This window comes from Magnolia sinica, chromosome 18, assembly GCF_029962835.1.
Source record: "Magnolia sinica isolate HGM2019 chromosome 18, MsV1, whole genome shotgun sequence".
NCBI classification, from domain to species: domain Eukaryota; kingdom Viridiplantae; phylum Streptophyta; class Magnoliopsida; order Magnoliales; family Magnoliaceae; genus Magnolia; species Magnolia sinica.
In genome coordinates, this window is record NC_080590.1 from 25174681 (window position 1) to 25189687 (window position 15007).

A 15007-nucleotide genomic window follows, 5' to 3' on the forward strand; every position below is an offset into this window, starting at 1 on the left:
AGTCATTCTTACTGTTAAAAAATTCGTAGGGCTCACCATATAGCGTTAATTTTCCATCCAATCTGTTCATAAGGTCACCAGACCTGGACGAAGAGGAAAAACAAATATCATGTTGATCCAAAACTTCTATGACCCCGTAAGGGTTTCAATGGTAGACATTCAATCCCCACACCTTTTTGCAGTGTGGTCCACTTGATCTTTGGATTTAGAATATTTTTTTGTTCAAGCCTTAAGACGAGCTCCCCGAATGAAAGGACGGTTGGGATATAACACATACCTCATTATCGGACCCACGGAACTTGGCGAGGTCAACACGTCAGCCAGATCGGTGTTGGCTGGTACACCAGCTAATCCGCTTCTCTTCTCTCTCTGTAGAGAGAGATAGGGAAATAGTTCCATGCAATGGAGCTCACGGGAACTTCCCATGAGGTTGAGCTGTGTGGACCCCATCGTGATACGTGTCGAACATCTATCCCATCAATCATATTCACCATTCCATGGTGGGCCTCGAGCTTAAAAATCAAGTCAATTCATGACTTTTGTGGGCCACACCATATACAAAAGTTGAGAGGGGTTATCCTCCCATTAAAACATTCATAATCATTTTTTGGGCCCACCTAGATGTTGTTCACAAATTCTGTCCATCCATTATGTGTGTCCCACTTGGATGAGGGGTCAGACCAAGTTTCGGATGCATCTAAATTTCAGATGAGCTCCACAAAGTGCTTTTTATATGTTTTAGTCATGTCTTCATATGATTTTAGATGGTATGGCCCACCTAAGTTCCATGTACGGCTAATTTTTAGGATATCCCATAATTTAAGGGGGACCTATCAAATGCACGGTGTTGATGTTCAACATCATTATGGTGGGGCCCACACAGCTTAAGCTTATGGGAAGTTCCCACAAGGTCCACCACATAGAATCTATATATAAGCCATACCATCTAAAATAATGTGAAGACATGCGTAAAACATATAAAAGCATTTGGCGAGGCCCACCTGAAATTTGGATGCGTATGAAACTTGGTCTGACCCATCATCCAAGTGAGACACATAAAGGATGGACTGGATTTGTGAACCACACCTCGGTGGGCCCAATAGAATGATTATGAATGTTTTAAAAGAGGGAAACCCTTCTCAACTTTTATACGTGGTGTGGCCCACACAAGTTATGGATTGACTTGATTTTTAAGCCCTAGGTCCACCATGGAATGGTGCATCTGACTGATGGGGTAGATGTTTGACACGCATCATGGTGGCGCCCACACAACTTAACCTCATGAGAAGTTCCCATGAGCTCCACCGCATAAAACCATTTCCCTGTATAGATGACGTGTGTCTATATATGACACGAACAGGCATGGACGGTTTTATCCCAGCCATTATAATTTCACAGGTACTTAAAAAGCTTTCCGTCATTGAAGGATATGGTAAGGGTTTTTATCAAAACAAATGATAGTTTGGTAATTTAATGAGCCTACATGACGTCGACTTGTCTCTTCAGCTCGATCCTCTCCCACTCGATCGATCTTGCTTTTCAAAAGCCAAAAAAACATTTTGGTACTCTTACTAAAGTCAGATGGTAAACATACAGCCACTAAAAACTTATTTTAGTGGAATTTTGTAACCTGAAATTAAATCTTACAAATCAATGGATTTTATTTACATGGATATGAAAATCTCAAGTCCACGAGTAATGGTCCACCCGATAGATAACTTTCAATTTGTTAAGTTCATCCGATATCCAATCCATCCAATAGCTCGGCCTTGTCACAAGGATTAAGTAATGCAAAAATCATCCATATCCACTCATTGTAAAGGCTATATTTGCATTTTTTTTAAAAAAAATTATTAATGGCTAGGTGTTATTTTTTACGTTATGGCCTGGTGTGGCATACTTGATGAGTGGATACAGCTGATTTTTTAATAATGTGATCCTCATGGTTAGACTCATCTATTGGATGTGTTGGATCTGGCATGCATTTAATATAATGGAAGTAATCCACTGGATGGACTATAACTCGGGTCCAACGGATTGGATTTGAAAAATACCCTGTATATAAATAGAGAGAGAGAGAGAGAGAGAGAGAGAGAGAGAGAGGCCCACTAAGATGTGATGTGGATTTAACATCCGCACAACGCATTTAGTGGATCCCCTCTAGGTCATGGGAAAAATCAGCTGTATTTAAAACACATATGGGCCACATCATGTGAAATCATAAAAAATGACTAAAATATCTAAAAGCATTTGGTGGGCCCACTTGAGTTTTGGTATGGCTTGAAACTTGGTGTCGCCTCATCTAAGTGGGACAGACACAATGGATGGGCTGTTTAAACCGCATCTTATTAGGTATTACATACGATCAAGAAGGTTTCAATGGACAGGCATCCACTGTAGTGTTATTCGTGGCGCGGCCATCTAAACCATGGAATTTTAGGCTCATAGCTCATCATGAAAGGGTGCATCTGATTGATGATATGGATGTCCAAAGCACATCATGGCCGAAACGGATTGGCTACTCTCCCTGCCACCATCCAGGTGGCTGGTGGTCAGTGCTCTGTGTATGTGTTTCATCCATTCCTCTCATCCATTTTTTAAGATCATTTTAGGCTTAATCCTAAAAATGAGAGGGATATAAATCTCAGGTGCACCACACCACAGGAAAACAATAGTGATTGGATATCCACCATTAGAATCCTCCTAAGGCCCACTGTACTGCTTATTTGACATTCAATCTGTTGATTAGGTCATACAGACCTAGTTGAAGGGAAAAAACAAAGATCAGCTTGATCCAATACTTTTATGGCCCCCAAAAAGTTTTTAATGGTCGACAATCATTTAACACTGTTTCCTGTAATGTGGTCCACTTGAGATTGGGATATACATCAATTTTTTTTTAATCTCATACCATAAAATGATCTAGAAAAATAGATGAACGGCAAGGATGAAACACATACATCATGGTGGGCCCACAGAGAACCGACCATCAGCCATTGGCTGGTGGCAGGGGGAGTAGCCAATCCGTATCCCATCATGGCAGGTTCCATAGAGCTCAACCTCATTGGAAGCTTTCATGACGTGGACCTCATAATTGGCTGATTGGTGTATCTTCAATGAATTGTTGTATATTCAATAGATGGACCAAATTTCACAGATAAATGCTTATTAATAAAGTATTAAGAAGTTAAATCAATCTGAATTTTGAAAATAACATGTTTAATGCCAGTCTCACAACTTAGGTGGTTTGATTGAGTTGTTACATGCCACGTTTAAAGTGTCACTCTTCAGACCACTTTCCCCTCTTAGATGTGTTGTATGTGTCACTCCCGGGTAGATTGAGTTTGGCAGAGGCCTCACAATAAAATGCAAGGCTCTGAACCAGCAGTGTGTGATTGGGCCTGCCCCTTGCGAAATTGGTTGAGTGCATAATCTTCTTGACTCGCTTTCAAAGAAAATGCGCTTTGCATGAATCTATCTCCAATAGTGGCAACATGGTCCAATCAAACCTAGCTATTTTAGAACCTTACTGTGTTGAGTGAGGCCTCGGCCTCCGAATCTGCCCCTATGTCACTCCCCCTAGTAAATATTTATACTACTTAAAATAATAATAATAATAATTTGCTTGGATTTTTTTTTCTGGGTTTAGTTGGGTTAGGTCATCTGCATAGCCCATTAAGAAGCTATATGGGTTCAACCCGGGTGCAGCCTATGTACTTAAAGGGTACATTTTCTAACCAGTATCTGACCCACCACACATTTAGCTTGGTCCAAGCATGTCGGGCCAGTTGACCCGTGGACTGACTTGACCCATTGTCACACCCAATCGAAACCTTCCAGATCATGGCCTGCTGTAGTGGGTTGTGATGGACCTAGAGTTTCCACGAATAGGCCAGTACTATCCGATTGGTGGTCATAAGATCTGCGATTTAGATGAGAAAAGTAAGCCGCTGACGAAGAGTCTGGCCCACGGTTTTGTCTATTATGAATGAGGTATTTGTATCCCACCCACGGATTGTATGGTGGGCGGTGCATTTACATGGATTCGTCGCATAGGGCTGGTAATGGGCTCCGTGGATCGACTGATTTCTGGCCCAAGAAGCCACAGGCCCATCTTGAACTGTAAACCACGTGTACTCTTTTCAGTAGATGGTATTGTCATGTAGATTCGTTTGACTACTCCCGGTAATGGGCTGCAAATAGACCGTTGGATTTCACGGCCCAACAGGCTATATGGACGGCCTTGGATGGCTGGATAACACGTCAAATTAAGGAACTGGACAGGGCTAGCTCCGTTGTAGTTTAGGTCCGGCCTTGAGCGGACTTGGTGGATTTTTCAATCTTGTTAATCCTTCAACTTGCCTATCTTAATCTAGACGTCATTTATCACTAATCACAAAGGGAAAACAGTTGGGGCTATCGGTGTGCATCAAGTAACCATAATTTGATGCGTCATGGTGGGCTATTGGATAATTATAATTTGTAATTGCTGTACTCTATTTCTAGCAATTTTGAGAAAGCCAATAGAAAGATGACATGGGATATTGTATGAGAAATATGAAGTGGATAAAAAGATCTTTAGAGATTTGGAGCGTTTTTTGCATGCTTACAACTGACATAAGTTTAGTTTTATGTGTTAGCGGATGGTCGATGGAGTGTTGCGGTCAATATGCAAAAAGTGCGATTTAAGATATAAAAGGTGACCAAGGGCAACCTTGGATGACAAAAATGAAATAAGCAACCAACGGGTGTTTAAAAGTGAAACCGTCATAATAAAAATGTGCTAAAAATTTGATCTAGGAAAGAGAAGAATCTAAAAAGATTTTTGAATTGTTGTAACCATTAGAGTAATGGAAAAAAGATTTAGAGGAATAAACTACAACGAGAATCTATAAACAACAAATAAATGTAACAGAGAAAACCAACTAACCATTTCAAAACAAAACAAAGCATCAACAAATTTATCAATTCATCTTTTATCTCAGCTTATTCTAGTAGTGGGAATTATTAGCTATAATCTTAATTTGTAATCCAAGTCTATGTTTATACATTGGATTTGCTCTTTATTCAATATCAAGCAATTTTTTAAGAAAAATATTTTTGTAGTTGCTCTTAGTGACCGACTGGTATAATGAAAGTATTTTTTGGTAAAAGGTATAAAGTAACCCATCTTTAGAGAAAGAATTCTATTGTCCGAGTATCGCCTGATCATTATTGAATTCTTCGCATGGTTGAGTAAGTAGCTGATTTTCTTAGAATCTAATTATATACGTTTATATTGGACGTATCTGCTTATTGTAACGCTTGGGATCAAAGTTGATCGGTTTGAATCTAGTTGCTATATGCATGCCTACATAATTGAAAACAAAGTGCTCTGCCAACACATGCTAGTTGGATGATTCAAACAGTTGATTTAGGGCATGCAAAAACGTAGAATGATTGTTCATATATAGAAGATAGGTCTATGTTTAGGACCATTTGACTGTTGCTATGTCCGCATGCTAGAATAAGAAGAGTGGATTGAACCTAATGGATGATTTAAGTTGGATGTCCATGCCATGAGTGCGTGGGAAGGTTATGACACACCTAGACTATCTGATCATTACCTGTAAAGAAAAATAATAATAAGCAATACGAACCGGTACTGCTCTAGCCTGACTCGCGAGGGACACGGCTGGCCTTACTTGCGCTAATAAAGCGATATACATGAGGAGAATCCAGCATTAAACCAATTCCGTCCATCAGGCGTGCCACCATATTTTCACCATAGAGCTTAAAAATAATTTCAATGCAAGAATTAGGTAAGCCACACCATGGGCTGGAAAACGGTATAAAACCATGCTTAAATGTTCTAAATTCACATTGTGGGCTAATGTCAGTCCTGGAATACCCTGATTTTTGGGACATCCTACCATCTTGATAGAGGACGAGTCAGATTAATAGATTGGATGGTATATAAACTAAGGTGGAGCCCGCACACAATTTAGATGACTTTAAAAGTGGACTTCCCATACCAACTATTTCCCGTGGTGTAGGTAACTGAACTATCAATCAAACTGATTTTTAGCCCTAAGTCCAAACCCAGGGTTGGGCACACTAGGTCGATCTCATCCACGTGAAGTCGTTGCATCCGCTTCAGCGGAAGTCACGCCCACTCTACCTATCAAAGTCACTGCAGTTCATTAGAAAAGGGTAGTTTGGTCATTTAACAAATTTCCTCTGTTGCCCTTTTGACTACACGTATGAAAGAATGTATTACGAAAGTTGTAGGATATACTTGTAATTATATTATAAATAGGTGGATAACTACAATTATAGTATAATATGTGCGCTTAATTGTAAATTTTTTATAAATATGATATCCAAAGTAAAGAACAACTACCCAAAAGCTTCCAAATTCACAAGCCTCACCAGATAATTAGATGGGTGTTTCCATTCTCACGGAGCAACTATGCTGGACAAGTTGGATAAGCTATAAATACCCTAGTGGGCCCCACATTCAGTTAGTTGCATTATATATTTTCTCATCAACAACTTGTTGTATATTAGATACATGCATGAGCTCTTGCATGCAACTAGCTAGCTGGAAACTGAGAAGGTATGGTCCAACTAGGGCATAATTATGAACATTTCAAGTACCTTGGACATCTGCTGGCCCACCATGAAGATAACCTAGCACCAGAAAAAAAAAAGAAAAAAAGCCAATCCTTTAATTAGGTGGGCCAAGGATGTACTTTGATTACATTTGCAGTTCTCCATTATTTTTGTCCACATGCTAAGTGGCCTGGATTGATTTATGCTTTAAGTAATAATCTTTATTGTGGTCCAACCTTGGGTAAGTTAGATTGTTGTTACTATTATTAGTTTTTAACCAAAAATCAGGAGCACACCACGTATGTAGGATATGTTTAGATGAGCCAAGGAAGAAAAGGTGTTTTACAATGCTCTTGACCACCACCTTCAAATCTGATTCAAGTATGAAGAATGCTTACACAACCACCTTCTTTGAGACGTATAATATTTTTAAGCCATTGGCATTAAGTCATAGATGGCACAGTCCCCAAAGCCTTAAAGTAATGGGTGGCACGTTCAATCCTCCACTTGGAGTATTCATTCATTCATGCCACTGGAGATAAGCCATGGCCAAAAAATCACGTCTTCCACATGCACAACCACATGTAACACGGATCAAATATCATAACCCTCTGAACTTTGGTTATTGTTTCAATTGTTTTTAAGAATAATAGAAAGGATGGTTAGAATTATCTGAAAAAGATTTTTTTTTTATTTTTTTATTTTTTTTTAATCGTAAGCAATCCACGCTGGGACCTTAGACCATACCTTTTTTTCATTTTTCATTTCTTCTTGATTTTGCCGTCGCTTGTGAGATGGTTAGGATCATTCAATCATGTGATTTTTGTAAAATGGATCTTGCAAGTAGTGTTGTGGAATGATTAGACAGTACTGGTCAAAGATAGGCTGTCCCACACGTTCATGTATTCAAGAATGCACGTGCATTTACATCTTAGCCGCATGGCTGAGGAAAATCCAAAACAAAGGTTTCCACATCGATCAAGTCTCTTTCTTTAGCTGTTGTGGGGAGATAAGATGACAGGAGCGGGAGTGGTCTGTTGCCCCATGCGGGATACGGCTTACCTGCCACCCCTTCCTCCGTGGTCGAAAGCCAGGTGAGGCCCACTGATGTTTGTGAGGAATCCACTCCCTCCATCCGTTTTTTCAGCTCAGATTTGAGTAAGAACCCAAAAGAGGCATATACAAAACTCAAGTGGCCCCCACGACTGGAAAAGGTGGTTAGGGAAATGCCAAACGTTGAAACCCTCACCGTATGTTAATATGTCATCTAAACCGTTAAAAAGGTTACTCCCACGGGTATGAACTGAAAAAAATAATAATTATTATAACGTGATCCAGAACTTATGTGGCCACATGAATGTTTCAATGGTGGGCGTTTTGGACCCTCACCCTTTTTTTTTTATTTTTTATTTTTTAAAGAAGAAGAACAGAACACTTTACACCAGCTAATTTCAGGCAGGCCCAATGACAAAATGATGCGGGCCTACCTACCGTAAGACCGCTAAAGAAAGCGGAAACGACGGGAAAGGTTAGGCTTTCCCCGGGTTGCCTAGGCCCACTCTATCTAGGAACACTGGACCTCGAATGGAAAGGGGGAACTCTTGTAGATTGGAAGAGCCGGTTCACTTGCCCATCACACCCCAGCAGGGCCAAGGCATCTGCAACCAAGTTAGCCTCCCTATGGGTGTGGGCGATGCGAACATCCATATTGCGCATGAGAGGGCTGAGACCACTGATTACAACTTGCTTGCCACCACATGGGCCACGAGCGCAGATCATGATTTTAGAGGGCTGAGACCACTGATTATAACTTGCTTGCCACCTCCACCTTCGTGAATTCGAGCCTCACACACTCATTAAGGCCATCAAGAATTGCTTTTATCTCTGCCCTCATTTTGGATCCGAACCCGTATGCAGATGAGAAAGCAAAGAGAAAGTCACCGGAAGAATTCCTTCCAACACCACCTCCCGATGGGCTCGGATTGTCCAACATTGATCCATCTACGTTTATTTTGGTCCATCGATGTTGGGGCTTTACCCACTCGACGACTTGAAATCTGGCCTTGATGGGCGCTGGCTTCTCGATCCCCAAGGCGCTGAGAGTTAGCGTTGGGCAGCGGTAAAAAGGGGGCGATTAAGCTGATCCAGCGGAGAATGTTTGAGAGCAATCGGGATGCAGGCCAATCCACTTCCCATTAGAATCCACATGTCCGGATGGATGGCTGTGATGATACGTATAGCCGGATGGAGGCAATTACAGCAGTTTACAATTAACTCAATCCATTTCATTGTTCCTTTTCAAGGATTTTATTTTTATTTTTTGAAAATTTATAAAGTTTCCTACATTGATGTTCACTGAAATCCACCCTATACTAGGTGTGTCACCCATTGCTAGGTTGGAGGAAAAAAAAAAAACAAAAGCTCTATTAATGATTCAAAAGGAGTATATGGTTGGAAACAGCGTACAGAGCAACGCTCACCCTCCCGATTGTTCCACTTGTATAACCCATCTAAATAATGAATAAGATTAATTTTTGAGTACTAGGTGTAGATTTCGGTGCAATATCTTAACTATTGGAGTGGATTTCATGGAATTATCATAGTGGGCCATAAAAAATCAAGTGCAGACATCTCTCTCCCAATCGTTTCCTTTGGCATAACCCAAATGAATCACATCTCAGGCTAATTGTTTGGCCCTTGGCCTAACATTGGATAACACACATACACACATATGTATAATGGTTGAAGTGTATCTCACATACACATCACTGTGTGGCCCGCTAAAAACTCAAGGGGGACAATCTCGTGCTACACCCAGGCATTAAAAAGCGCTGTAGGCATGGGGACCAAAGATTCTCTTACTAGACCTAGGTCCGAAAAAGTGCCAGAGGCCTGGGAACCAAAGATTAAAACCATTTGTAATTTAGTAGCCACACTAAGGGAAATAATTTTGAAGATAAGCATTATTCAATGACATGATACACTTGAATCACGGGTGCAGTTTGGCCTCGGACTCAAACTAACTCAAGGTAAAGTGCTCAGTAGTAGGAGTGGATTTCACATAAACATCATGGTTGGGCCACCCAAGTCCCGACCCCCAACTTTAGATAGTTACTTAAATTGACGATATAGTTTATTGTAAACCATTTTGAAAAGGAACCAAAATATAATTTTTATTAATCAAATTTCCTTTCTTTTTAACAGGGGAGACTGAATGATATGACCATGTGATACTTTTTCATTGGCCTTATATAGTGTGTTTCTGCAACTTGAGTAGAGTATGGAAGTGGACTGCTTAATGAGTAACTTAGTCGCAAAGGTTATTGAGGAAACTGATAATGTCTTAAATCAGAGAAATTTCAATTGCTTTTTCTGTATTATTCTTCACCCGGGTTTAAAAAAAGAACTTACATGTATATACAAGGAAATCTAATTAGAACTAATCCTAATTAAAGTATTTCTATACATGGCTAATTATAGATATGATGAATAAAAATACTAATGCTATATGTGACAAATGTACAAGTAATGATATCTAATATAATCTCACATAATCCTACACCCCACCTCAAACTGATGTGCGAGAACAAACTAACATTAGTTTGCTACTGAGAAACTTATGTTAGGATGATGTCATTGATTTTGTAAATAAATTAACAAGTTGTAGTTCTGATGTCGCATGAGGGAGAAAAATGATTCCAGCCGTGTATTTTTCTCGCGTAAAGTGGCAGTCAACTTCAATGTGCTTAGTGCGCTCCTGAAATACTGGATTGGAAGCCAATTGAATAGCAATCAGGTTGTTAGCATATAATGAAGTTGACGAAGATAAATGAATCCCAAGATTTGTTAACAATCCCCTGAACTAAGTAATTTCACTACAAGCTTCTGTCATTGCACGGTATTTAGCTTTTGTGCTAGATCGAGACACCATGGTTTGCTTCTTACATTTCCAGCTAACCAATGATATCCTAAGAAAACACAATGTCCAGTAGTAGATCGTCGTGAAGTGGGACATTCTGCCCAGTCAACATCAGAATAAGAAGATAACTACAGATCATTTGAGGATAGAAAGAGAAGCACCTTATCAAGGATACCTTGAAGATATCAAATAATGCGATGAACTGCTTTCATATGCAATGTACAAGGTGTTGCAACAAACTGGCAAACAACATGAACTGCATGTGCGATGTCGGGATGAGTCATAGTGAGATAGACCAAGCTTCCCACCAACTGCCTATAAGTTGTAACATCTGAGAGATAATCTCTATTATTTTTTCCATACTCGACATTTAATTCTAGAGGAGTTTCATAGGACTTGAAATCTGTAAAGTTTGCTTGTTTGATCAAATCATTAGTATACTTCCATTGACTAAAGAGATATCCTCAAGATGTATGAGATATTTCAAGTCCCAAAAAATATGTTAATGGCCCCAAATCCTTCATATAAAATGAAGTGTGTAGTAATGATTTAAGATTGGTAATGACTTTCACGTCACTGTCGGTTATGAAAATATCATCAACATGGACCAATAAAATAACAAAACCTGAACCAGCCTTAAGAATAAACAATGATGAGTCATATTGACTTTAGGAATAGCCAACCTGGGTTAACACTCTATGAAACTTTTCAAGCCATGCCCGTGGTGCTTGTTTGAGCCAATACAAAGCTTTAGATAATTTGCTAACCAGTTTAGGATCCTTTGATTTATAGCTAGGTAGTTGTTTTACGTAGACCTCCTCTTTAAGATCCCCATGGAGCAAGACCATTGATGTATAGTACCATTTGAACTAAGAAAGTTCTGAAATTCTTAAGAAATATACTTGCCACTAGAATCTGATCGTAGAATCTTAATTTTCTTTGAAAATTGGGTCTCTACATATATTGAAAATTTTCTGTAGCAAGAAAAGGCTTTTGACTTGTGTTTCATGAAATATATTCACGTGTACCTCGAAAAGTTATCCACAAAGATAATATAATACACAGAACCACCAAGAGCCATAATAGGAGATGGACCCAGACATCAGTATGGACAAGATCAAATAGGGTGGTAGCTCGAGAGTTGCTTAATGGAAATGGTAATGCAGTAGATTTACACAGTTTACAACTAACACAAGTCATATTAATAGAATTATGACTAATATTTATATTATCATTTAACAGAACAGACTTAAACAAGGATAATAAATTCTTGGAATTAGGATGGCCTAAATGAGTATGTTACAATTTCCGACACTTATTAGCAAAATAAATGTCACTAAAAGATGGTAAAATATATATATATATATATATATATATATATATATATATATATATATATATATTTGGATTGGAGACCAGCAGGATCAAACTCCAAGATGAACAACCACTCTCTCTTATGGCCCTTCCCAATTAGCCTCTCAGTTTCTAGATCCTATATGAAACAAACAAATCGAGAAAATCAGACCAAACATTTATTCTCAACGAGTTGGGCAATAGAAACTAAGTTAGCTGACAACTTAGGAACGTAAAATACAAAGGAAGAAATTAGGAGGTGAAATTTTTAAGGAACCAATATGTGATATAGGTAACTGGTTGCTATTTGCAGTAGAGATGGAATCCACGCCTCTATATGGAATACAGTTAGTTAAACAAGAAATGTTACCAGACATGTTATTGAAAGCCACTGAATTAATATACCAGGTTTTGACAGAGTTAATATTACCTATAGAACTTGAGGAACCCATAGCCTGGAGAATCTGTTGAATTTGTTATGGAGAAAGCAGATTTGGTTGCACAGATGAGGGTGAGACGAAAGAGGAAGAATTAGTTTTCTCATAAGGAGATGCCACAAATGTACGTCTACGTTGGTGGTACTGAGGGGGTAAAGGAGGTCGAATCGGGCAGTTTGCCATGTCATGTCCTTCTTATTTGGAGTATTAATAAAATAGAATACTTGTATCAGATGATTTTAGAGACCTTTTCTTGTTAGTACAACGAGTAGCGACATGACTAAATTCATCACAAGCATAACACTTAACTTTTGACATGTCACGTGACCTTCCCATAACATTGCGAGTAATGAGGGTAGTATCAGGAATAGTTTCTCTCATGGAAGTAAGGGTTTTCAAATGTGTCTCTTTTGCCATCAAATCTGATAGGCTGCCTTAAGAGATCGAAGTTGAGGTCGGTTCTTCAGTGCGGCCCGAATTGGGTCAAACTTTGGACAAAGTTTATATAGAATTACATCAATTTATTTGTTTCTTGAAGTGTCTTCATTGTCTCTGCTGCTGTGGCAGGGATCACTAGATCTATAAGTTGAATCTCATGTGAAAGGGATGTAAGCTTAAAATAAAAGTCCTAGACACTTAAAGATCCTTGTTCCAGTTTTGATAGCTCGTACTCTACTTGATATCTACGAGCATGATTTGATTGTTGATAACACATTTTCAAGTAAGCCCATATTTCTGAAGTTGTCTCGAAAGATGTGAGATTAATTGCAATGTTGTTCTCAACACTGTTAAGGATCCATGTGACCACCTTTAAATTATTAGTGGTCCAAGTTATGAGTTCTTTTTCATCAGTTAGTTTTCCCACAAAACCATCCACATAGCTATAAAGGCTCTTTCCTGCTAGAAAATGCTTGAAATGAAATTGTCATAGGAAAAAGATTCTTCCCATCCATCTTAACATGAATTATCTCAATCTTATCTAAGGAATTCATTGATTCCATAGAAAAATAACTATAGATATGAAAGGTAAACAATATACTGCTATGTGAATCGGGCAAAGTGGCCCCAATCCGTGAAGAGAAAAAAAGGACAACCTTAATTGTAACAAGACGGGAATGGTAAAGGAACACTGTCATCTACTGGTTCTGTTGGTTGTGTAAAAGAGGAATGGACTACTGTGTAGCAATGCACCAAGAGAAATTTGAACTGTCTGAAGATTTCAGATCAATAGCCTTGTGTAACACCCCAGATTTTCGCTATTTTCGATTTCCAAAAATTCTTTTATATATATATATATATATATATATAAGTAGCCACGTCGTCACATACTAACTATTGATGCTCGAGGTGAGCTTATACGGGGCTGGTACTGATAAAGAACCGCACAAATAAGATTGATCAACCGTAGAAAATCAATGAATCCAACCGATCACTTAAACATTGAGTTTAGCCTCATAATTTATTCACATAGGGCCTAAATCTAACCAACTCATCGCTGAGTAATCAAGGCAATCGTAAATAAATTAAAGATCTACCCAAACCTGAGTCAGCTATAGGCCGGACCTTAATTAATAAACCAAATCAACTCAGTTACTCTTTTATCCTAAAACCGTCAGTTTAGAACAAGCATGACCGAATCACCATTTTTGCTAATTTCGAATAGGCCATACTGTGAACTTAGTTAAACCATACCTCAACAACTGTGGCCATGAAATTTTTATACCCAATTTACTCTAGAAATGCCCCGATTACCCAAACAAGTTCTAGACCACTCGTTAGTGGGCTACTAGTTCGGAAATTATATAGTAATGTCCATCTCACTGAGCTTGTAGTCCATCGCGGGCAATGGACTCAAATGATGCCTAGAAACGGACGATTTGCGCCATCCAGCTGGCGCTTGTAAAACGCAACTCTCTCAAGTAATAACCTTAAATCTGAATTTTTAAAACAATTAGCCCCGCCACTTAGGATAATAAATTATGACATTTCAGCTATTGAATTTCACCCAAATTTGCACCATAGGCTGAAGATGTTTTCCTGCACTCATCCGCCAAATATGACCCTTGATTGAGGAACAATAACTGTTAATCGCAAATCGGACCCTTGTGATAAATTTTCACATCTGTTTGTCGTCAAACATTGAATAGCCCTTCATTGGACCATGGGGCACCCATCCCATAATTTAGATGGGCCAGGGGGCCATCAAGGCAGCCCCGAAAGCCATAAGTGGGCCCCAAAGGGTCATTTGGGGAAATAAATGACACTTGGGGCCAACTGAATTAAAATCCAAGTTATAAAACCCATTAAGCCCTCTCTCCCTCACTCCCACAGCAAATTCTAGCAGTTGAGAGAGAGGGGGGGGGGGGGGGAGAGTGAGAGTGCCTAGGAGATAGGAAATTGAAATTCCCACACTCTTACCATATATGCACGCCGAAAACCTCAGCCCTACCACCTTAGAGATGAGGTGTGGTTGATCTAAGGTAACAAATACAACCTCTCCTCCATTTTTCTTAGTTAGGGTCGAACGCATGTGTCTTAACATGCAATTCCTTGGCACATGGCCTAGGCATGCCGAACTTGCAAACCTAGCACTGCTAGAACGACCACAAAGACTTCCGGTCGATCATATGTGCAGACCATTACCTCTAGGTGGCCTATTATCATACCTAGAGTAAACGCTAGTGATTATGTTTGGGAATTTATT